The sequence below is a fragment of the Mus musculus genome, chromosome Y (genome assembly GCF_000001635.26).
Source record: "Mus musculus strain C57BL/6J chromosome Y, GRCm38.p6 C57BL/6J".
NCBI classification, from domain to species: Eukaryota; Metazoa; Chordata; class Mammalia; order Rodentia; family Muridae; genus Mus; species Mus musculus.
The window spans coordinates 29,622,499-29,649,001 of NC_000087.7; the positions used below are offsets into that span (position 1 = coordinate 29,622,499).

The 26,503-nt window shown below is 41.6% G+C and overlaps 1 long non-coding RNA gene across 1 annotated transcript in view; it reads right to left on the reverse strand.

Annotated features, from left to right (window-relative positions):
- Window positions 1-6,179: 6,179 nt before the first annotated feature.
- Window positions 6,180-26,503, reverse strand: part of Gm21679 (predicted gene, 21679) — a 55,932-nt gene continuing 35,608 nt past the window's right edge. The window contains exons 10-11 of the long non-coding RNA NR_164188.1: window positions 9,618-9,715; window positions 6,180-6,235 (exon numbers count right to left, since the gene is read on the reverse strand). This is a non-coding gene — a long non-coding RNA (predicted gene, 21679). The remainder of the gene's footprint in view (window positions 6,236-9,617; window positions 9,716-26,503) is intronic.

The window sequence follows — 26,503 nt, forward strand, 5'->3', positions numbered from 1 at the left end:
GTAGGGTAGGGAACAAACTTTTGAACTCCTTCTGGAAGAGGAGGCATTTATGAATTTCTTTTAAGCACACGTGGGAAGTCTATGGGATGCCTGGGCAGATGTGCAATGTCCCATAGAGTCTTGGAAACTTTGCGTTAGTTCTCAAAACTTTTTGGTGCATAAGGACCTGCCCTGAGAATTTGAAGATCCCAGATCTCCTTGGTTAGATTGGGAAGGGTGTAGGGAACCTTGAATGTGTGGAAAAATTACCTGTCCATGTTGTCCAGCAGACGATGGCCCAGGCACTGTGTTATCTTATTTGAATTTGTGACTGGTATCTCCAGCCCTGTGTTTGGAAGATGCTGCAGGCACTCTGGCACCCGACTGGTCAAAATCCTTAGGTTCTTCAAACCCAGTGGACATAGGCTGGCTTCTTTTCACCTGTCTATGCATGGACACAGCAGATGAGGCCACTCATTTTCTGGTTGAAGGTGGTAAAACAGATTGTCTGGTACCCTGCTCAGTGGGTTACTCATGAACTCAGGAAACATCAGAGAAAGTATAACTGTCCATTTTTTTTTTGTTCTCTTTTAGCTCCTTCAGAGGGCCCAGGGTCATGTTAATGGCTGAATGCTTTATAAGAGCTTTGGGTTTCTGTAGCTCTTCTGCAACATGAGCATCAGATTTTTTTGAATGTGTGGTCTTCATAGGGCTTTAGGCACCTGAACTTGTGCCGTTTCTGTATAAGGAGCCCTGGAGGCACAAAGTCCCTCGGGTCTCTGCTGGTCAAATGCTTCCCCTGTTGGCTTAAGGTGTTAAATACAGCTGGGGGTCAGTGAAGTGGGTCCCAGGCTATTCCCCGATTGGGGGAGGGTATCACTATTCTTTGGGCGACACTGAAGGCAGTACCATGCTCTGGAAGCAGGGAAACCTGTGGTCTGTGGTCATAGGGTCAAGTCTGTGCTGAGGCTCGCTGCCATCTCTCCACATGTCATTTAATCATTAAGAAAATTGTTCAAGAAACATGAAATGGGCGACTGACCCTTAAAGGGGCAAGGAATGTACTTGCCAATGGTGATTTGCAGAAAGAAACAATGAAGCAGCATTCTTTGAGAGTGATGCTCTCTCCTGAAAATTTTGGACATATCGTAAGGCAAATCACACAGAATATAAGTAACGGTGGCCTCAGGAATCAAGCAAATTTTGAGAACGGCTGTCCTCATGCCTTCTCGGGCCTGTCCCACGCCTAGATAATTGCTATCCTCTTGCCTGCACAGGCCAATCTGGAACCTGTAGATTGGTTGCCCTTGTTCTTGCACTGGCCAATCCTAGGCTGCCTCACTTTGCATTTCTGCTTCAGGTAGCACGGCAATCATCCAAAGTTTCTGAATGAGGAGGGACCCCGAGTGTAGTCTCCCCTCCCCCAGCCTGAAACTTGCTTGCTCAGGGGTGGAGCTTCCTCCTCATTCGTTCTGCCACACCCACTGCTAGAACCTGCAGAGCCACACACGTGCACCTTTCTACTGGACCAGAGATTATTCGGTGGGAGTCGGGTCCCCTCCCCCTTCCTTTATAACTAGTGTCGCAACAATAAAATTTGAGCTTTGACCAGAATGAATTTGTTTTAGCTCCGTTTCTTCTTTCGCCCCGTCTAGATTCCTCTCTTACAGCTCGAGTGGCCTTCTCAGTTGAACCATTCATGTTGCGAGATGCTGGCGGCCGCAACATTTTGGTGCCTGAACAGGGACCTGAAGAATGGCAGAGAGATGCTAAGAGAAACGCTGCTGCTGTGGAGCTCCACAGGAAAGGATCTTCGTATCGGACATCAGAGCAACGGACAGGTACACATGCTAGCGCTAGCTTAAAATTTCAGTTTTGTAAAGTGTTGCTGAGGATGCGGTAGGATACGAATTAAGCTTGAATCAGTGCTAACCCAACGCTGGTTCTGCTTGGGTCAGCAGCGTGTTAATCGGAACTAGAAACGGAAGCAGGCAGGTTGGCCGCAGCTTTTTAGAAAGCTGCTTAGGTGAAAGAAGAAAGGGTTTAAAGTCATGGATCAGGCGGTTGCCCATAGTTTTCAGGAGTTGTTTCAGGCCAGAGGAGTAAGGCTTGAAGTACAATTAGTAAAAAAAAAATTTTAGGTAAGATAGATAGCTGTTGCCCATGGTTCAAAGAAGAAGAAACAGTAGATTGTGGAACCTGGGAGAAAGTTGGTGAGGCCTTAAAAATCACTCAGGCAGATAATTTTACCCTAGGCCTCTGGGCGCTTGTAAATGATGCAATAAAAGATGCCACTTCCCCAGGGCTAAGTTGCCCCCAGGCGGAGCTTGTGGTATCTCAGGAGGAGTGCCTGTCAGAGAGGGCCTCCTCAGAAAAAGGTCTTCTTAACTCAAAAATTGATAAATGTGGAAACTCGGATGAGAAACTGATTTTTAACAAAAATCACTCAGATAGAGGAGCTGCCCATTACCTTAATGAGAATTGGTCCTCTTGTGAATCTTCTGCTCCACCTGTAGTCCCCACTTCGGGAGGTGCCACGCATAGGGATACAGGACTAAGTGAGTTAGAGTTTGAGATTAAGCTTCAGAGGCTGACTAATGAGGTTCGGGAACTAAAAAAGATGTCAGAAGCGGAGAAGAGTAACTCTTCTGTAGTTCACCAGGTGCCGCTAGAAAAGGTTGTGAGTCAGGCTCGTGGGAAAGGACAGAATATGTCTAATACGCTAGCCTTTCCTGTGGTCAAGGTAGTTGATCAGCAAGATACTAGGGCCAGACATTACCAGACCTTGGATTTCAAGTTGATAAAAGAGTTAAAGGCGGCTGTTGTGCAATATGGCCCTTCAGCCCCATTCACTCAAGCATTACTGGATACAGTTGTGGAGTCACGCTTAACCCCATTAGATTGGAAGACTCTAAGGCTACCCTGTCAGGAGGAGATTTTTTGCTTTGGGATTCTGAATGGCGAGGCGCCAGTAAGAAAACTGCTGCTTCTAACGCTCAGGCTGGTAATTCAGACTGGGATAGCAACATGCTTTTAGGAGAGGGTCCATATGAGGGACAGACAAATCAGATTGATTTTCCCATTGCAGTGTATGCGCAAATTGCAACGGCCGCTCGCCGAGCTTGGGGAAGGTTGCCAGTCAAAGGAGAGATTGGTAGAAGTTTAGCTAGCATTCGGCAGAGTTCTGATGAACCATATCAGGATTTTGTGGACAGGCTATTGATTTCAGCTGGTAGAATCCTTGGAAGTCCGGACACGGGAAGTCCCTTCGTTATGCAATTGGCTTATGAGAATGCTAACGCAATTTGCCGAGCTGCGATTCAACCGCATAAGGGACAGACAGATTTGGTGGAATATGTCTGCCTTTGTGCAGACATCAAGCAAACCCCATGGGACAAGTAATAGTTGAACGTGCTCATCGCACCTTAAAGAATTGGCTTTTTAAAACAAAAGAGGGGCAGCTATATCCCCCAGGGTCACCAAAGGCCCACCTTGCCTTCACCTTATTTGTCCTAAATTTCTTGCACACCGATATCAAAGGACAGTCTGCAGCGGATCACCACTGGCATCCAGTTACTTCTAACTCTTATGCATTGGTAAAATGGAAGGACCCCCTGACTAATGAATGGAAGGGTCCAGATACAGTTCTAATTTGGGGTAGGGGCTCAGTTTGTGTTTTTTCACGAGATGAAGATGGAGCGCGGTGGCTGCCAGAAAGATTAATTCGTCAGATGAACACAGATTCTGACTCTTCTGGTAAGTATCATTCTAAAGACTAAAATTCCTTTTGTGCTTAAAATTCAGCTGAGAGCAAAAGCTCCCAAAGCTGTTCTCCAGCTACTCTCTGAGCCAGCTCCCTGACAGGAGGCCGGAGACTAGCCTCAGCTTTACAATTTGCATTTGAATAAAGTACATGGACTTCCCCAAAAGAAGTTCTGCTTTCCTACTTTCTCACTGTCGAGATTTTGTCTTTCAAGCAGGTAAATCAACATTCTTGAGCCGGAGCAGCAGATGTGCATCCCCGCCCCCCTAGAGCACACAGGTGGTAGCTGTTATCTCCATTCCAAGGACAATTCCAGCATGTGGCCTTCAGTCTGAGTTAAAAATTAGGTTTACCAAGAGGGCTAGAAAAGTAGATATTTCTATATTAATAAAGATTGGTTTTTATTTTGATAGACAGGCTTAGTCCCTTAGCCGGCCTCTGGCTTTTCACCCTTTCTGTTACTGCAAGGTGTCCTTAGCTCCTTAGGCTGTGGAAAAAACAGGGATGAGGAGAAACGACTTCCAGCTCCTATTTTAGCCACAAATCGTGATGTTACTAATGACATAATTATTGCTTAGGCATTGCTAAATCTGAGGTTGATAATTCTCCTTTAGGAGCTGCACAGCACTCAGAACTGTGCATACTGGTTTGTGATCATACAAATTCAGTATAGGCATCGCTTGGTGCAGAGAGCACTGCAGGGGAAGGTCCAGCTTGACCATTTCTGAGTTTCCTGTGAGATAAACCCAGTTTGAAAGAGGTTGGTATCAAATTTTGGCTAAAAATCAAAAATATTTTTCGGCTCTGCCTCTCCTCCCCAAAAGATACCAGAGCCACAGGTGTGGGTCTTAACAGTACCCACGGGAGGAATCGGGTCAATGTCCACCCAAGCCAAGGTTAAAAGCCCACTCATCTACGGATGAGAAAATCATTTGATCACCTCAGTTAAGCGCTGCCTTATTTTAACTTAATTAATAGGGGGGAGAGAGATTGGAGACGTACTATTGAAAGGGCAAGCCCTTCACTGCCTCCCACCCAAATAAAAAAGCCATTTGGCCTTGTACTACAGAGCTGGCCGAACCCCTTCTCCCTGTTTCCCACCAATCATCCAAAAATGCAGAGGTCAACTAGAAAGTTACCTACCAAGTACTAATTAGCATAATTAAGTCAGAGCCTGCAGCTCCAGGCTTTTCAGTTAGTTATTTACTAAGAAAGGACAGTCTTAAGCCAGATACAGTTTACCATAAGAAAAGTTAAAGAATCCCAGGGAAGCAAGTTTTTTCTTCAGCCCTAGATTCCAGGCAGAACTATTGAGCATAGATAATTTTTTCCCCTCAGGCCAGCTTTTTCTCTTTTTTTTTTTTTTTTTTTTTTTTGTTAATAAAATGGAGAAAATGTAGTCTCCCCTCCCCCAGCCTGAAACCTGCTTGCTCAGGGGTGGAGCTTCCTGCTCATTCGTTCTGCCACACCCACTGCTAGAACCTGCAGAGCCACACACGTGCACCTTTCTACTGGACCAGAGATTATTCGGCGGGAGTCGGGTCCCCTCCCCCTTCCTTTATAACTAGTGTCGCAACAATAATATTTGAGCTTTGATCAGAATGAATTTGTCTTAGCTCCATTTCTTCTTTCGCCCGGTCTAGATTCCTCTCTTACAGCTCGAGTGGCCTTCTCAGTTGAACCATTCATGTTGCGAGCTGCTGGCGGCCGCAACACCCGAGGACCCTCTTCTTTAGGGTTCAGAGTGCTACCTGGTCTGGTGCCCACTCTAAGGTGTCATGACAAGGAATTGTTGAAGTCAGAGCATGATATGAAATAATGGACATGTTGTTCTTAGGAGACTGTGATCTCAAGTCCATTTTACACCAGGATAGATCCCTATAACCTGAGGTATTCAGTGAGATTTTCAGTGATGTCAGTTTCCATCTCATAACTGAATGGGTAAGTTTTATCCATACAATTCCTCCTCAGAGGCTATGGGGATAGACAAACACTGGCATACTTGCTAGGGAAAGAACAGGTGATAGTATTTGAATAGAGCAAAGAATGCATGGAATTGATATCACAGATATTATTCTGTATTTTAAAAACGACCTCTCCTAGATAAATTTGTGACAACTGTGAGTCTAACTGGATGCTGAAAGACATCTCTGAATGACTAATACTTACTGAAATATTACTGTGCAATTAACATGTTATTGTTCAGAGAATAAGGGCAAAACTAATCTATTTATAGTACAGATGCAAGTTTTATTTCCAATATTTTAACTGTTTTTGACTAGATTCAGAACACAGACAAAGTTGCACTCCTGAATGTAGCACTAGTGGCCTTAAAGAATTGTTTTGTCTGTCACAGTTAGCAAGTTGGGTTCTTATTCATTGTCATATTTGGATTGCTTGTTGAAGGTCATATAATTCTCCTGAAGCACAACAGGATAATGGCTCACATCAGTGGCAACACATGGACCATTCAGTTTGAGTCCAATGATGCAGCTGGAATATAGTTGCACAGGATTATTTATTAAATACTTAGTCAAGCTGATTATTTGAGAGATCATGTTTTATAGAAATTGGTACACTGAGAAAGTGTAAAATTGAGGCTATAAGTGAAGATCCTACTTTACTGACACAGAAACTTGTTTTGCCTGTTTTGTACACTTTGCCAGTTTTCTATGAGCAGTTTTTGATCTTGCTGGATGAAAGGTGTTTATTTGGCTCCTCTCTTTGAGTTTTGTGAAGGATTTCTGTTTCCCTTTGGCTATGCAGCAATAAAGGCTTGCATCATTCAGAAACTCAGGGACACTTTCTATCAACCAGTTATTTCCTTGTGCCATTGCCTCATTGCTATGCCATAAGTTCTTTCTTCTTGGAATTCCTGAATGCTTTTCCACCCCCTCTCTTTTTTTTTTTAACTCCAACTTATCTCAGGAGTTTATATTTAAAAGCTATTTGCTGTCAGAATATCCACTCTTCTCCTACAATCTGGGGTAACTTGTATTCCTGGCTAATTCTGTATTAACTGTGCTTATCTGAATTTCTAGTTGGTCTTTTGCCATCTCTGAAAACATTGAATTTAAGTAACAGAACAATCATGCTAGGCATGAAGAACTTGCTGCATGGTAAAATGGGTAGGAAATTATATGTATCGATTCAGATAATATACACCTTTTGAGAATTAGCTGTGCAATCTTAATGTCAGAACAAAATAGCTTTCTGGATTTAAGTTACTGTACCTATGTTTCTTTCAGATAATCTATAAAGGCAAAATGAGTAGTGGTTTATAAATGGAGAAATGCTTGATTTAAGCATGGTGATATTGAAAAAAAATTTCAATTTTTCACTTTGAAATTAAATCTATGAAGGTGATTACTTGACTTATGTTTTGAAAAGTTTTTTGTGAATTTTTCTAAATATTGGATATGTTTTTTAAACATATCATTATAAATAACAGCATTATAATGTTCTTCAAATAAAATGACTTTTATTCATTGTAAATGTAATAATGAAAATAACTGAATAGGTTTGTAGCATTTAACACAGTAATTAATATTCTTTAATAAAGGTTTTAAAATATATTCCTTTTCTTAAGTTTATTCTCTTACATGAACAAACAACTGAATGACCAGGAAAGACATAAGACCAAGTCTTTTTGTAAACTAAATTAATATCTTTTGACATTTGGCATGTTAAAAGCTTGACACTGGAAGTCAGTCAAACAAAATATTGGTTTGGACGTTTAATAGGGCCTTGGTGTACTTTCTTTTTCATGACTGGAGCTGTCTTGATGACACCATTGTGCTTTTATGCTATTTCTCCTAGCAGAGTTTTGTGGGAACAGTAAGACACTGTCTTGTTTGTCCTGTCTTAATGTTTTCTTACAATTTATCTTCTTATGACTCCTCCTCATCCCTTCTCTCTTTCTCTCAGTCTCTGTCTTTCTGTTTTTCTGTCTCTGTCTATCTTTCTCTGTCTCTCTGTCTCTGTCTCTGTCTCTTCCCTGTCTCTCTCTCTCTCTCTCTCTTTCTCTCTCTCTCTCTCTGTGTGTGTGTGTGTGTGTGTGTGTGTGTGTGTGTGTGTGTGTTTGTGTGTTTGTAGAGTGGATGAGGGAGAATGGAGGTGGATCTTAATGGCATGTATGTATAATGTTTTTTCATGTATGAAGCTGTACATATGTAAGAGGATATGTTCATGTGTGTGCATGTGCATGTACAGACCACATGTTAAAGCTGTGTAATTTGATGACTTTCACTCTGTTTACTTAGCAGGGTTTGGGTTGTCTAGCAAGGCAGCTTGACCCAAGATTTCCAGTCTTCCTCTGATCAGAGTATAGGTGAGCAGAAACACTCACTCAACACTGGGTACTGGTTTATCTGAACTCTTTTCCTCACATTTGTCTGACAAGCACAATATCCCCTTAATTATTTCCCTGCCCCTATTATTTTTTAAAAAAATGTTATTAGGAATTGGCTTTTACTTCCTTTATTTCTTTCTCAGCAAGTTCATTGATGGCATATATAAATATGTTGATTTTTTAATGTGACTTTTTATCACTCCAATTTGCTGAAACTGTTTGTATATAAGTTTTCTGTTGAAACTATTAAGGACAGGATTGCATTTTCTACAAATAGGGATCAATTGACTACTTTCTCTCCCATATGTATCCATGGTGGTATGTAAACATGGGCAGCACTGTGTAAATTAGTACACTGGTTTTCAAAACTAGACTTATGAGATAGTCTAGCTGTCACACACCAAGACAAATACTTAAAGATCCCACATCCTACATCTGATATATTTTCAATGCATGTTTATTGCAATATTCACAATAGCTAGGAAATGGAACCGTTTCTTTTCCATTATGACCTTAATAGATGAAATGTGGTATATAGGGCCGGTGAGATGGCTCAGTGGTTGAGCGCTCTGACTGCTTTTCTGAAGGTCCAGATTTCAAATCCCAGTAACTACGAGGTGGCTCACAACCATCCATAATGAGATCTCATAATCTAATGAGATCCTTCTCCTGGGGTACCTGAATAGAGCTGGAGTGTATATATATGATATAATTTTAGTCAAATGAAAGGTAGCCTGCCACAGAAAAACCTCACTTGGGTCCTTGCTCCATGGGCATATCTTGGATTCTGAGTAAAGCTGGGCAAGGATTTACCAAGAAGAGAGGCTGAGAAACAGACAGGACACAAATGAGTGTGGATCTGAATGCAATTTGTCTCAAAGGGAGCAATAGTCTTATAAGTGACTTTTACACAAAATAGAGGAATGCCTACAAAGAACTCGCAGGGACCAATTGGGATAAAATTCAATGTTAAAAACTGGGATCAAAAGTAGCCTTCCCTAAGGTTTGCTTAATCTTAGAAGTCATAGGCAATGGTTTTGTGCCCTTGCAATAGTTCCTCTTCTAGTCTATCATATAGTACCCCGGGCCCCTAGGCCATTGCAAATTCCTGTGTATGTTTGAAGCTCAACTATCTATAGTTCTAATTATCTATTCTGGTTTCTTCTTATAACACAACCTTTCTTATTCCTAGATAATAGTAAATTCTTGCATATGGTAGTAGTTTGCCCTGAGAATTCTAACTCTGTGGAACAGATAGTAATTCCTGATTTCTTTCATTATCTCTCTTACAGTACTAGAGGTAAATCTGAATGTCACTGAATAGGCAGCATCCTTGGTGAATTCAAAGACCATAGTTTGCTCAAGGAATGCCTAGGACAGGAATTCCTAGGTGAGGTATCAAACTTAGCAATATGTCAAAATCAATCCTTAGAGGCACTTACAAGAAAGCAATATTAAGGGAAAGCACACAGATCCATTTACCGACTAAAGTAAGGACATTGGAACATTCATTATACAGGTTACCATGAATACAGGAGTTTCCGTGAAGTTTTCGCCTCGGGACCATGTCTAGGCTTTTCGACCAGTCAGGTGGGTCACTACTGGTGTGTTTGTAGCAGTAGCTGAAATCAAGGCATTTGGAGGAAAATGGATGGAAGGAGAGTGTTTTGTTAGGTGAGTTAACACAGATTTGGAATAAGGTAATTAACATAGTTTTGCTCTCATACGGGTTTGAGGCCAATTTTATATAATTTTGTGCATGTGTGAGGTTGAGTGATAGTATTCTCTTGCAGAAAGAAAGAAAACCTAATATATTACTTATCATAATAAAAATAAAGGGGAGTTAGCAATTGCTGTATTATTGCTGTGAGCAACCACTATTAACAAGGCAACTAGTAGAAGGAAAGCGTTTTTTGTCTTATCATTCCAGAGGGATAAGACTTTATCATGATGCCACAACTCTTCCCTGCAGCAGAGCTGGTGCTCCAGAACTCCTCCCACATACAGAGATATCTTGACTACTAGGAGGTCTGTCATAGCCAAGCTCACAGATTAGATACCGCTTGCCACAATACTGTGCCTACCTGGGACCTCAAGGGGCCCAGTGAAGGCAAACCATATCTGTCTTGCCCTGGTAGAGATACATTTTCCTTCTGGCCGAAAACTCGGCCTGGGCCAGAGCCGCTGCTCCAGATCCAGTCCCACAACCATCGACAACTTTGATTCCCAGAAGCTCCACCACAACCAGTTCACAATCAGCTCGTTGGAGGAACAGGATCGGGTCAGAAACAATAAGGCCAGTAAAAACCTGAGATAAACAAATGGTGAGAAGCAAATATAAAAATTGCAAAAGACCCAAAAAACACTGAAAGTTTAAAAAAATGAAGAAAACCAAAAAAAGAAAAGAAATATATATATATATATTTATATATATATATATTTATTTATATATATATTTTATATATATATATATTATAAAATATATATATATAATATATAGTATATATATTATATATAATATATATATTATATATATTTTATTTATATATATATTTATTTATATAAATATATAAATATATATATATTTATATATATATATTTCTAAAATAAGAACCTAAAGCCCTAAAAAACTATACCAAATTTCTAAAAAATAAAATAAAATAAACAATGACAAACAAACAAACAAAACAAAAGCTTTAAAAAAATAGAAATTAAAAAAAAATCCTAAAATCCTTTAAAAGCCCTAAAAGATCCTAATACCCTAAAATACTTTAAAATTCAAAAGAAATCAAGAAACATCCATCCCTCTCCAAATATAGGCCTCAAGAAAACCCTAAAATCCCAAAAAAATCCAGAAATATTTTTAAATCACAAAAAACTAAAACCCTACATAAAATCCCTGTCATTCAAGCCCCCCATCCTAAAAACTCTAAAATACTTAAAACTCCCTAAAAGACTCCTAAAATCTTAAAAAAGAAAACCCTAAAACACTTTAGAATCTTTAAACAAACACTAAAAGAGACCTAAAAAGCTTTTAAAATAACCTAAAATACTTTATATTTATCTATCTACCTATCTACCTTTCTACCTATCAACTACCTACCTACATACCTACCTACCTACCTACCTATCTTATCTATCTATGTATCCTATCTATCTATCTATCTATCTATCTATCTATCTAGCTAGCTAGCTAGCTAGCTAGCTAGCTAGAGCTAGTTACTTTTTATGGTTTTTCAAGACAGTGTTTCTCTGTGTAATTCTGCCTGTCCTGGAAATCTCTTTTTAGACAAGGTTGGCCTTGAAATCAGAAATCTGCCTGCCTCTGCCTGCCATATGCTGGGATTAAAGCCATTGGACATCACAAAAAGGAGACCCGAAAATACTTAAACAAACAAACAAAACAAAACAAAAAAACAAAACAAAACAACAACAACAACAAAAAAAAAAAACAGGAACTCTAAAAAGACCATAAAAAATTCTAAAAACACTTTTAAAATGCCCTAAAATTCCCCATAATCTCAAGAAACCTAAAAAGACCTTAAAAATTGTAAAAGCAAAAAAACCAAAAAAACAAAAAACAAAACAGAAGAACAAAACAAACAACAACAACAACAACAACAACAACAACAACATGTCTTTAAAAAGTTGCCTGAAACACTGAGGAAACCCTAAAATCATTTTTTATATGAAAGAACCTTAAAAAAAATCCTAAAAGCCTCAATTAAAACTTTACAAACTCTAAAGAAAAATCTAAAATTCTAAAAAGAACTCAAGAAGTCTTACTAAAAAGCCAAAACGAAACAAAGAAACAAAATATAAAACAAACTAATGAAAAAAAAAAAAAAACAAAACCGAAAACTCTAAAACAACCTTAAAAAAAAATAGAACCCCAAAAAAGACACTAAAAACCGCAATGCCCAAAAACCCTGTGTACTGTGGCTTGAGAATAGGCACACACAAATATATTAAATAAACAAATGAATTTGAATAAATAAATACAAATATTTTGACTTTAGGCCATGTTTCTGCTATAAGCATTAAAGTTGGCAAAATCAGAGCTGGCAAGAAGGCTCAGCAAGTCAAATTTCTTTTTTTGCTCCCTGGCAACTGGATTTCAAGGACTGAATCCATATGGGAGAAAGGGAGAATTTCACTGAGTTATTCTTATACACAATAAACAAGCAAAAATAATCAATCTGTAATAATTAAGGCCAAATGTTGGCTATTGCATTAACTGTGGTGGAATTAGAACTGGTTATGCTATAAATGTTGCTGAATTCCAAATTGGTTGATGAATGAGTTTTACTGGGATTCCTTACAGGAATATGTGTGAGGGATTACTTACAGGAGCAGAAATGACTCAGGGACAGCTGTACCACCAAAGCCCACCCCACTATGGTCCACAAAAACGGGAACCTGGAGAATAGAGCAGACAGCTCAACAGGTTGGAGAAAATCCTTTCAATGTAGCTCAGTGGATCTAAACCTCTTCCAGGCAAGGTAGCTCCAGCTCCCTCTTGTTTCTGCTTCTTTCAGACAACTAGTCTCAACTTCACCAAGACTCTGTTGGACCCCCAAAGCTGGGCCTCCACTCAAGTCCCAGGATGAGCTGCCCAGCACCCCAAAGACTCAAGAGAAAACCACACCTAATGCAAACTGCAAGAGGTTTTATTATCAGGTAGCTGAGGAGGAACTCCTTCTGCCGTGCAGGGCAGGGGAGTTTGACCCTGAGCAGTAACATTACGGGACTTTAACAGCTAGCTGAGGAATTGGAAGAAGTTGGGAGGAGAGTTGGCTATAGGTGGGGGTGTAGTGGGGGAGTAGTCTGCACCTCCTCTCTATATCCATATCCTTGTAGGTCTTCCTACAATTATCGCATCTCTGGCTGTAAGGCACAGAAACAAAAAGGCTTTTGCTGGCAATAGAATACAAAGAGCTTCTTTCTGATGTTTATTTAGAGATCAAGGGAAAAAAAAAAGGTTGGGAAATGTCCAGGGGCTCTTCCTTCCAGGGATAAATGCTATAAGACAGGGTCTCACATACCCCACTCCTTCTAGTAAATAGTTCTAATATTAGAACTAGGAAAATTAAACCTCTGTCCCAGCTGTCAAATAAAGCCAACATGAAGTCACATCTTTAGAATTTGTTACATTGAGAGCCCCAGAAGCCCTTTAATGAGACTAAAGAGTTTCTCACCAGAGGTGGGATGGAGGGAGGAGGTTCAGTTCCTGAGCCAAGCCCAGTTAGTGCAAGAAGGGCTGGGCCAGTGGGCCTCGGTGGGGCCAATATGGGGAGCCAGACACAGGCTGGAGGAGCAGCAGCTGAGCTTGTCACAAGCACCAGTTAGGGTCCTTTTCATCTGGGTTTATGGTTGTTAGAAAGGTGGTGTCAGGCCAGGATAGGATGCTCTATTTGAAATTGATGTGGTCCCATTGTGGTTCCTGGTACCTATGTATTGTTTGTTTGTTTGTGTGTGTGTGTGTGTGTGTGTGTGTGTGTGTGTGTGTGTGTGTGTGTGTCTGTGTTTGATTTTTTTCAGCAATTCCCAGGATATCTTTTTGATCAGTTATAGGGCCTTCAAGTGAGCTGGCAGGGGTTGGGAAAAAGGAACACCAGGGTCAAACATTCTCCATGCTTCATGAGGTCTCCCATGGAGGAGTTCAAAGGGTGTAAGTATAAATTTCCCTGGGAACAAGGCGAAGGTTAGGAGTGTTGTCCAATCTTTTCTGCTGGTCTCTAAAGCCAATATAGTTAAGGTTTACTTTAATGTTCTATTTATCTGCTCTACCTGTCCTGAAATCTGGGGTCTATAAGCAATTGTCTTATCTGGGCAACGAAGGAGGGGATGTTGTCTGATGAAATTACCTTAGGGATGTCAAATATTGGGAAAATTTCCTCTAATATCTTCTTTACCATGACATTGGTGGTCTCCTTCTTAGTGTGGAAGGCTTCCATTCACCCTGAAAAAAGTGTCTTAAAAACTAATAAATATTTATTACTGTACTTGGCTGGATTAACGTCAGTAAAATTTATTGCCCAGTATGCCCCTGGCAGGTCACCTCTTAGCTGCTTTCCCGGGGTGAAGCCTGAATTTTAACTGCTAGCAACAGAGTATTCCAGGAAGACTGACAAGGGAATAAAACACCCAGTTCTAAGAGCCTTTTGAGGTGAGGTCTGATGCCCTTGAAGGCCTCTTTGTTCATGGGGTATTATCATACCCCAATAGGAGTCGCACCAGCTTTGAGCATCACAACGATGGGGGCACCCTTTTTGTCATTTTTATACCTGCACTCTCTGACCAGGCTTGAGGATATCTCTCTAACCAGTTCCCTTCTAGAACTTTTCTCTAACAGGTTTGAGCTCACTTTATCTATATTAGTTTTCTGATTTTCAAGCTAAAATTATAGAGATAGTGGAATCCAAGAGACTGAAGTTCCTTCTGAAAACAAACTTATGTGGGCTTTTATTTTGATAGTAAGTCTCTCCCCAACAATGGGGTGGAGCATTCAGGAATGATGAGAAAGTAATGAGTTACTTGGCTTCTTCTTAAATCAACTTTATTGTCAGTGGTCCAAGAGTATGGATTCTGACAAGTAGCCACTATTACTACAGTTTTCTTGTTCTTCAATTTCCCCAGTGGCTCTTTCAGGACTAAAAATTCTGCTCTGGTATCAACAAGGAAATATGTTGTGGTCACCTCCACAGTTAGGATTACCCTAGGCTCGGGGAGGGGGGCCTAAAGCCCGTCTGCCCTAGTCATTGTCCTCTGGGTTAAGGACCTTGGGAGGACTGATATCTATTTGGGGGGGGCAGTCTTTTGCCCAGTGTCCATTTTTTTTTGAGTATGCACATTGGTCCTTATCTAGAGGTGGTTGCAAAGGTCCTCTGGAGTTTTGAGATCTTCTTGGTGCTGTATGGCCCAGGTACACTGTCTGCCTACTTTCCCCTCCCTTTCTATAATATTCCTTATCACCTGGAATTATATCTAAAACCCTAGTTAAATTTCTTACAGCCTTCTATCTCGTATAATTTATCTTTCTTCAGACTCTCTCTTTTCTCTTTCTCTTTTTTCTTCTCCAGTCTCTCTCTTATAGTACACTTTCTCTGCCTCCTTAACCAGATCTTTCAAAGATAATATTTGCAGACTCTATAGACACTGTAATCTTCTAATGTCAGAAGCAGACTGGCCAATGAAAGCCATGGCCATCGCTGCCTGCTGGCCCTCTGATGTAGGGTCAAAGTGAGTGTAAGGCCTGTATGGTTCTAAGAGGCGCTCAAAAAAAAAAAAAAAAACACTGCTGGGTGCTACTTTTCCTCTTGTAGGATCCCTCTTACCTTGGCCAAATTAGTGGGGCACCTGCCAGCTCCTTTCAGCCCTGTTACTAGAGCCCAGAGGAAAACTGTCAAATGCCCCCTACTGTGAGGACTTTTAGGGTCCCAGTCAGGACTTGTCAGAGGCAAGCCTGCATCTATTTCATTCAGAAGATGTGACAGCCATTCATTGACCCCTTGCATGTTCTTTCTTGCCTCCAGCAGTATCTTTTCTTTCTCCTCTGTGGTGAAAAGAATGCTCAAAATCTGTTGACAGTTATCCCTAGTCGGCTGATGAGAGAACATGAGAGATTACATTAGATGAGTATGGCTAGAGGGGTTTTCAGAAAAGGGGGCATGATATGCCTTCAAATTATAGGATCAGTAGAGGAAAATGGCCAGTACTAAAGGGACTGCAGTTGTCTGGGTTCTGATGGAGGAGGGCCATAAGTATATAAAGGCAGCACTGTGCAGTCTGTTCCCTCTAGGTTCCGAGCTCAACAGCCTCAGGTTCCAGCTGCTGGTCCCACCCTCACATCCCCAGCGGCACCTCAGACATGTTGAGAGGTCTGGGAGGGGACGAGTTGGGGATATGGTGGTAGGGTGTTATGCCATTGTGGAGGTTCTTCTATCTCTGGATATATCTTTGTGGGAGCCAGGGTTGCAGTTCAGACTCCACTATTTTTATCTCAGTTTTTTTTCTCTGAGTGGCTGAGAGTTAGGTCTCAGGAGTCTGGCTTTTTCCACTGAACTCAAGGTTTCAACAAGGATGGGGGGGGTCCTTGGCTAAATTTTTTTAGATGAGATTCTATGGCACTTGATTTGGTTGAGACCCTGGTCCCCTCTGCCTAAACAACATTTTAAAGGGCAGAAATCACAATCAAATCAAGAGTGTCCTCTGGTGTTAAACCAACACCAAAGCGTGCCATTCCCTAGAGCAGAAAGTTTTTCAAAATCTCTTTCTGACATCTACAGACGGGTTGTGAATCCTAGTCTTAATTTCAGTCCAAATCACAAGACTCATACCAGGGGAGTGCTAATAGTCTGTCTCATTGTCAGAGTCACATTCAGGGAAACAAACAAGATATACATACAATAAATTACGATAACTGCAACCAGTACCCAATCAGACAGCCGAGTAAGCACACTCTTAACTTTGCACCCAGTAACAGAAACAGATGACTGAGTGAGCACACTCTCACTTGGCACCCAGTAACAGAAATGGATTGCTGAGTGAGCACCTTTCAATTGGCACACAGTAACAGAAACAGATGGTTGAGTGAGCACCACTCAATTAGCACCTGGTAACAGAAACAGACGGGTGAGTGAGCACAGTCTCAATTGGCTCCCCGATGGGAAATACCCAGGCATCCCTGGAGCTCCCTCAGACCTCCTGGGATGTCTCCCAGGTTGGCAGCCATTTACTCCTGACACATCTGTCAGTAACCCTCCCCTCCATCCCAGACAGGGAATTTGTTGCTCTCATGTGCACAGGCTACTGTAAACTAAGAATACAAAATTCAAAAAAAGCCTGCAGAAAAAGACATAGACAATGACATAGACAAAGGCAGGATCTTACCTCTCAGCGGGGATCTCTGAGAACTGGGGTATGCCACAAATCTCAGCAAATGAGCACCCACATGTAAGACCACCAAAAGCTGGGCCTCCACTCAAGTCCTAGGATGAGCTGGCCAGCACCCCAAAGACTCAAGAGAAAACCCCCCCGATGTCAAATTCAAGAGCTTTTACTAAATCTAGCTGAGGACAAACTCCTTCTGCCTTGCAGGGCAGGGGAGTTTGACCCTGAGCAGTAAGAACAGGGGGTTTTAACAGCTAGATGAAGAATTGGGAGGAGTTGGGAGGAGAGTTCGGAGGAGACGGGGAGAGTTGGGAGGAGTTGGGAGTAATCTTGGCTACGGGTGGGGAGTAGTCTGCATATCCTCTCTATCTCCATATCCCTATAGGTCTTCCTACAATTATCACATCTCTGGCTGTAAGGCACCGAAACAAAAAGGCTTTTTGCTGGCTATAGAGAACAAAGAGCTTCTTTCTGGATGTATTTTAGAGATTAGGGAAAATAAGGTTGGGGATTGTCCAGGGTTTTACCTTCCAGGAAGAAATGCTCTAAGTCTTGGCCTCATATTTCTCTTTTGTACCTCATCTTTCTGCATATGAGAGGGACTCTCAGCTTTTATTCCTTTCTTTGGCAGGGAGAAGCCTACTGACTTTTGTCAGTTTGAGGGACTCCTTGAAGCTCTTTGAAGGTGTTTGCCTTCCTGCTTAAAGAGCTTCCTGGATTTCTTTTGAGTTGTTTATCTCTCTGCTTAAGGAGCTTCCTGTAGGGTGGACGGTTTCAATCCTCTGAGGATACTATTATACAAATGTATATTAAGGGCTTTTGGAGTTATAGTAGTAATAAATTCAATGTTTCTTGTATTGTACAGTTAATAATTTTATGTCACAAAATAATATTATACTAATAATTATTTAAACTGTGTCTTATACTGCTAATATGGTTTCACATATACATGGGAGTTTGGTAGCCTCAGGACTCTGTCCAGGTAGCTGGATCATGTTAATGGATTTTTACACTCAGATTGCCATTCATTTTCTTTTTAGTTGCCAATTTCAAGGGCACACCATTTACTTTGCGACTACCAGTACTTTAGATTTTTTTTCTTCTTTTCTTTTCTTTCTTTTTTTATATTATTATTTTTTTATTTTCGTGACAGGGTTTCTGTGTATACCCCCAGCTGTCCTGAAACACACTTTGCATAGTAGCCTGGCCTCGAACTCAAAAATCTGCCTGCCTCTGCCTCCAAAGGGCTGGGAATAAAGTCGAGTGCCACCACCACCTGGCTAGTACTTTAGATTTCTAAATGGTCCCCTCTGGTAAGTTGGAACAGGAAGAAAATTGTACAGTTAGTCCCCAACACACACAATCCTGATTAGGTGAGAAAAAGTATAATCGAGGCTGTGTACCCAACATATCCAGTATAGCCCACAAAGGGCATGGTACCTGATACCTGCATTGACATTTTTTTCGGTCCTGTCAGAGATTAGAGAAACTAGACAAGGAATAGATGTTTTGTTCAAAGTGGTTTGGGAATCCACACCATTGATTTTCCTAAGTGACTGCATTAAAGAATGATTGGCCCAGGCCTGTGGGGCTTCCAGCAGAAGTTTAAATCACCCTTCCATTAGGTAGGTCAGTTTTCCCCAAAAACTTAAGTACTAGTTCAATTTTGGTTTTGGTTTTGTCCAGGATCTCATTATGTAGCTTAGAGTAACCTGGGACACACTGTGTAAACCAGGCTAGCCTCAAAATCATAGAGGATTCTGGCTCTGGAGTGCTTAGGTTTAAACACATGTGTTATTACCACTCCTAGTCCCAATAATTGAAGTTTTAGTGAGTCAAGATTTGTAGCAGGACCAGGGAACCTTGTCTCATACAAAGGATTACAGGAATTCAGTTCTTTTTTTTTTTTTTTTTTTTTATCTATCCAGGCCATAGTTCTTCCATGTTAGTTTTTTCACATGCATGGCCAAAATAGACCCTTAGCTACTGGACTCTTGTGTCTACCAGGATGCCGCACATGCACACTGTAGTGAAGTCCGCTTGGCAGTCCAAGAGCCCTGGAAGCACTCATGAGTCAAAGAGTTTCAAAAGGAACTCAACTCCTGGAGCTTTGGCATTCTCATAACCCATATATTCATACCCTATCCCCTTGTTAGTTTGGTGTACAGATCCATGTGCTCTCTTTTAGTAATATCTTATTATAAGTGCCTTTTAATATTGATTTCTGACATAGCTAAGCCTTTGCCAGTGTTCCAATGTCCTAGAAAGTCCTTGAGCTGAACCATGGGTTTGGAATTCAATGTTGCCTATTCAGTGACATTCAGAATTGCCTTTGGTATTACACTATCACTTAGAATAAAAGCCAAATCACTCCCACATACAGGAATTTACAATGGTTTAGGCAGTAGATCTGGCTGTGGTTTTAGGGTAATGAGATGGTTAGCTAGAGCCAAACTCCCTAATTAGAAATATGACTTGAGTGTGAAAGCCATTGCCCTAGGAGTGTAAGACCTCACACCTGGCTTCTAAGACTTTAGCTGACCTTAGATAGGGCTGACTTTGTCTCAGTTGTTTTATTGACCAGTTCCTGCCAGTTTTTGTGTTTACATTCCTCTGTTTTGTGTAAGAGCCATTAAGCATCCAGTAACCTCATTTGTACTTTGCCAATGTGTCACCTAACTTCCCTATTTTCTTGTGTATAAAAAGTTTGATGCTCAATTTGACAAATGACATTCAGATAGTACACAATCTCACGTGTTCGTCTGTCTGTCATTCGCAGACTCTTTGCCCATCTCGGACTAGTGACTCTTTCCATGCAGAAAGAGGGACCCAGAGCTTCTGTGGCAACAGGACCAAAAACAGATTTCTTGCTATGGGAGCAATGAGAAATGGGCTAATTTTTATTTCCTCATAAAAAGAATGGAAGATCTGGATGTCACTTAATGCATGATAGAAACTCTCTTGAAATATAACACAGACCCTGTGATCGTGCCCTTTCCAATCTGCCAGCCAGTATTCTGTCAGGGGTTTCTTAAGTTAGTGATATTGAAATTAGAATGTTTCCAGGTCCCTAGTTGACAGTCTGATGCAGAAGGCTCCTTTTGAAGGAGCACCATTTTTGCACTTGTAGTGCCAGGTTGTTCATAAGATGTGCTTCCAGTAGGAAATGTAAAAATGGGCTTTAGGGATACATCTGGCCAGAGTTGAAGGATGTTCACATATATAGTTATCATTTAGCCTGTATGCCCACTCTGAGTGCTGCCAATGACTCAATGAAGTTGATCAGCCATAATCTAGGTTTGCAGAGACATATAAAATTATTGACATTGGTTGTCCTAGGTTAGAGAATAGTAACTTTTGGATCATTTGTCCCTGTCCTAAGGGATGGCTCTGGTCTTCTTGTCATTCCACTGTTGGGGAAAACTGCATATCAAAAAATAATGTCTCCCATGTTGGTAGATGGAGTATGTGATTTTTTTTTTTTTATACTTGAAAAGTGGATGTGACAAATGAAGCTGGGTCCAAGTAAATCCTTATCCCAACTGAGTTAGACAAATACAGTAGATAACAGAATTAGCAGGCTGGGCCCACAAAGCAGGGGAAGATCAGTCCAAGCAAGTAGTAAAAAAAAGTCTGTTCATGCTGTAGGCAGCCAGCACCTAAAAGATGGTGCTGGTCTCTGGTACACCATTTCAGTAAACAACACCAGTGAGCAGGTGCTAGCCCAAATCTGGCACCAACCCCTCCTGAGTGGGTGCATGCAAATTAACATGTCTGCAGACTGACCAACCCCAGCAGGACACATAGCCCTCCCCAGTGCTGGGGTGTATTTAAGCAGTCCTCCCTGGGTTCCTGGGGTTCCTGTAGCATTGAGGCATTCCTGCTCTTAAGCTGTTGAAAAGAATTCAACTGTGTTGCATTCTCTTTACCAGGAAGAGGTAGGCGAAACATCACCCCAGCAATTGTGTTCCTCTTTTCTTGCCTTTGGGAGGGCCTCAGCAAACCTAGAGCTTTCTGAGCTTCCTAAAACTTGGAAGTTTTATTTGCTTCTGAGTTGTAGGATCTTCCATCCTCCTTATAGGAAAAATGTATGAGAATTTTGCTTCCTATAAAAATCCAGTAATGTTATATGTGTAGTTTTTTTTTTATTTTGTTTTGTTTTAATCTCATGTGTGTCCCCAGCTGCAGATAGTTTTTGTTTGAAATTCTAGTGATTCTTGAGAGTGTATAAAAGAAAGAGCTCCTGAGAGGACCTAGGGCAGATGCTGCCCCTGCTGCACCTGCTTTTGTTATCACAGGATTAAATGAGCAATGCTCTTGTCAATGGAGCAAGTTTGTGGATTTATTTGTGTCACAGGGCACTGATGGACATACATTGTTGCAAGGAGAAAAACAAGTGCATAATTTAGCATTCTTAATGATTAGGTAAGTTTAAGTTATCTGATTTTATCTTAAGGCCAAGCCAAATGAAATGTTGTTTTGATTCCTTTTTGGGAATACAAGAATCCATGTCTCAAACTAATATTTATAGATTTTGTCAGTTGCTTTTAATGTGTTAGTGTTATGAAATATTACATGGCAAGGGAATACATTTGCTGGGCCCATGCAAGTTGTGACCTTGAGAAATTACACCATGGAACAGACCTGGTATAAAGGGAATGATTGGGAGAGGGTAGAGGAGTGAGGAAATGGGGGAGGTATAGAGGCATAGAGACAGAAACAAAAACATTAGGTCAGAAAAATGTGGGGCAAAGAACAGATAGATGGGAAGCTGGAAACAAAGAGAGAGACAGAGAGCTATAGAAACAAGAACAATGGGAACAGAGAGGTTGGGCCTAGAACAGAGAGAGGGGGCTAATCAGTCCTTTTATCCTGCCTTGAAGTTAGCAGTTTAGTTTCTTTCAAGAAAGAAATATACTTTCAATGAATTTTGTAAGTTAACAGGAAATATTTTCATCTCTGAGAGCAATGTTAATTTTAAAGTGTTTATAGGACATTTTTGTGGGACTACTTTCTTAAGAACAATATAAGCCAGGTATGTTGTCACATACCTGTAATAATACCTACATGGAATGCTGAGATCACCTGGAACCTAAACATTCTAGAACTTCTTGGACAATACACAACATACTATGTGCCTATTTCAAAAATGAAATGAAGTGAAATAAAATCAACCCAATGTACCTTCTTTATTTGTATCTCTTACCTTTGGAAACTAATAAGATAATGAATCAAAAAATAAATAAATTTCAATTATCTGTATGGATGAAAACAATTTTAAATGTTAAGAAGGTTAAAAAAATCACTACAGTGATGGGGAGGAAAGAGCCTGGGTGGGAAATGGGACAAGAAGTTGAACATGATCAGGTATTGTGTGTGTGGGGAACATGACTGAAGTGCTGAGGAAAAAGCAAAAAGAATGGAAACAGGCAACTTTTTGAGGTAGGAGGTGAGAAAACACTCGGTTATATCAGAGACCTGGGAGGTGAGAGACCCTAAGGACTCAAAGGGAGGGACCTTAGAAGAAATGCCCTACAGTGGGAAGAGGGAACTTGTAGAGTCCTCCTCCAGTGGAGGGACAGGACATCAAGTGGAAAGATTGAGTTACCATCCCACAGTAAAAAGCTCTAACCCAGAATTGTTCCTGTCTGAAAGAACTGCAGGGAAAAAACATGGAGAAAAGCCTAAAGAAAAGGAGATCCAGTGACAAGACCAAATTGTGATAAAGCTCAAGGAGAGGCATCAAGGCCTGACACTATTACTGATGCTATTCTGTGCTCACAAAAAATGGGCTTATCATGACTGCTCTCTGAAAGACCAAGCCAGCAGGTGAAAGAGTCAGATGCTCAAATTTATATGCAACCAATAGACAGAAGCTGGGAACCCCTGTGGATGAATTGGGGAAAAGCTGGAAGAAGCTGAGGAAGAGGTCAACCCGGTAGGAGGACCAACAATCTCAAATAACCTGGACCTCCCAGATGTCTCAGACACTGAGCCAGCAACCAGGCTTCATACACCAGATGATATAAAGCCACCAACACATATACAGAAAAGGACTGCCAGATCTGGACAGTCAGATGAGGTCCATCTAATCCTCAAGGGACTTCAGGCCCCAGGGAGCAGGGAGGTCTGGTGGAGAGGGGGCAGGATGGTGGGGACATCCTCTTGATGATGGGGATTGTGGGCTTGGGGCCCTGGGAGCATGGGGGCATATAGGCAGGAGATATGGGGTGTGGAACAGTAAGAGGGGGAACTAGGAGAAGAATAAAATCTCGACTTTAAAAAAATATAAGAATAATTTTTAAATAATTCAACTATATTAGTGTGTGGAATTTCAGTGCACGGGACTATATACCATTCACATATTCATTTAGTTTTCCTTTGGAAGTTAATATAAAGATGCACTTACACTTAAACAAGAAAATGATTAAAGATATTTAAAAATAAAGAAGTCCCGGTGAGAGCACGGGGGTCTGCCCGGCCTGAGAGGTTTGTGGCACAGGCGCCGGCGGGAGCCTTCTTGGCTCCGGGACTCCGCGGAGGGCAGGCTGCACGGGTGACCGTGTGGAATACAGAGTGCCAGCCGTTTCTGGGACGGGCGAGAGTCGCAGAGCTTCTGGGCGGCGCCATCTTCAGCTCCAGACAGCCGGCCACCTTCCTGGTGAGAGCACGGGGGTCTGCCCGGCCTGAGAGGTTTGTGGCACAGGCGCCGGCGGGAGCCTTCTTGGCTCCGGGACTCCGCGGAGGGCAGGCTGCATGGGTGACCGTGTGGAATACAGAGTGCCAGCCGTTTCTGGGACGGGCGAGAGTCGCAGAGCTTCTGGGCGGCGCCATCTTCAGCTCCAGACAGCCGGCCACCTTCCTGGTGAGAGCACGGGGGTCTGCCCGGCCTGAGAGGTTTGTGGCACAGGCGCCGGCGGGAGCCTTCTTGGCTCCGGGACTCCGCGGAGGGCAGGCTGCACGGGTGACCGTGTGGAATACAGAGTGCCAGCCATTTCTGGGACGGGCGAGAGTGTCGCAGAGATTCTTGGGCGGCGCCATCTTCAGCTCCAGACAACCAGCCACCTTCCCGGCAAGAGCCACAGAGCTTCTGAGGCAGCGCCAACCTCAGATCCAGACGGCCGGCCTCCTTCCGGACAAGAGCCACAGAGCTTCTAAGGCGGCGACATCTTCGACTCCAGACAACTGGCCACCTTCCTGGCCAAAGCAACACAGCTTCTGGGAAAGATCCTGTTTTGGGCCTTCACCTTCAGCCAGGAGGAGGTCCAAACACCAGATAACTGTACACCTTCCCTGAGAGAGGAGAGCTTGCCTACAGAGACTGCTCTGACCACTGAAACTCAGAGAAGAGAGCTTGTCTCCCACGCCTGCTGATAGAGGGTAACAAAATCAACAGAGGAACAATCTCTTAACAAAGACAACTATAACAACTAACTCCAGAGATTGCCAGATGGCGAAAGGTAAACGTAAGAATCCTACTAACAGAAGCCAGGACCACTCACCATCATCAGAACCCAGAACGCCCACTTCGCCCAATCCAGGACACCCTAACACACCTGAAAAGGTAGACCTGGATTTAAAAGCATATCTCATGATGATGGTAGAGGACATAAAGAAGGAATTCAATAACTCACTTAAAGAAATACAGGAGAACACTGCTAAAGAGTTACAAGTCCTTAAAGAAAAACAGGAAAACACTGCTAAAGAGTTACAAGTCCTTAAAGAAAAACAGGAAAACACAACCAAACAGGTAGAAGTCCTTATAGAAAAACAGGAAAACACATCCAAACAGGTGATGGAAATGAACAAAACCATACTAGACCTAAAAAGGGAAGTAGACACAATAAAGAAAACCCAAAGTGAGGCGACGCTGGAGATAGAAACCCTAGGAAAGAAATCTGGAACCATAGATGCCAGCATCAGCAACAGAATACAAGAGATGGAAGAGAGAATATCAGGTGCAGAAGACTCCATAGAGAACATCGGCACAACAATCAAAGAAAATGGAAAATGCAAAAAGATCCTAACTCAAAACATCCAGGAAATCCAGGACACAATGAGAAGACCAAACCTACGGATAATAGGAGTGGATGAGAATGAAGATTTTCAACTCAAAGGACCAGCAAACATCTTCAACAAAATTATTGAAGAAAACTTCCCAAATCTAAAGAAAGAGATGCCCATGAACATTAAAGAAGCCTACAGAACTCCAAATAGACTGGACCAGAAAAGAAATTCCTCCCGACACATAATAATCAGAACACCAAATGCACTAAATAAAGATAGAATACTAAAAGCAGTAAGGGAAAAAGGTCAAGTAACATATAAAGGCAAGCCTATCAGAACTACACCAGATTTTTCACCAGAGACTATGAAAGCCAGAAGAGCCTGGACAGATGTTATACAGACACTAAGAGAACACAAATGCCAGCCCAGGCTACTATACCCAGCCAAACTCTCAATTACCATAGATGGAGAAACCAAAGTATTCCACGACAAAACTAAATTCACCCATTATCTCTCCACGAATCCAGCCCTTCAAAGGATAATAACAGAAAAAAACCAATACAAGGACGGGAACCACGCCCTAGAAAAAACAAGAAGATAATCCCTCAACAAACCTAAAAGAAGACAACCACAAGAACAGAATGCCAACTTTAACAACAAAAATAACAGGAAGCAACAATTACCTTTCCTTAATATCTCTTAATATCAATGGACTCAATTCCCCAATAAAAAGACATAGACTAACAGACTGGCTACACAAACAGGACCCAACATTCTGCTGCTTACAGGAAACCCATCTCAGGGAAAAAGACAGACACTACCTCAGAGTGAAAGGCTGGAAAACAATTTTCCAAGCAAATGGTCTGAAGAAACAGGCTGGAGTAGCCATTCTAATATCGGATAAAATCGACTTCCAACCCAAAGTTATCAAAAAAGACAAGGAGGGACACTTCATACTCATCAAAGGTAAAATCCTCCAAGAGGAACTCTCAATTCTGAATATCTACTCTCCAAATGCAAGGGCAGCCACATTCATTAAAGACACTTTGCACACATTGCACCTCACACAATAATAGTGGGAGACCTCAACACACCACTTTCATCAATGGACAGATCGTGGAAACAGAAACTAAACAGGGACACAGTGAAACTAACAGAAGTTATGAAACAAATGGACCTGACAGATATCTACAGAACATTTTATCCTAAAACAAAAGGATATAACTTCTTCTCAGCACCTCACGGGACCTTCTCCAAAATTGACCATATAATTGGTCACAAAATAAGCCTCAACAGATACAAAAATATTGAAATTGTCCCATGTATCCTATCAGACCACCATGGCCTAAGACTGATCTTCAATAACAACATAAATAATGGAAAGCCAACATTCACGTGGAAACTGAACAACACTCTTCTCAATGATACCTTGGTCAAGGAAGGAATAAAGAAAGAAATTAAAGACTTTTTAGAGTTTAATGAAAATGAAGCCACAACGTACCCAAACCTTT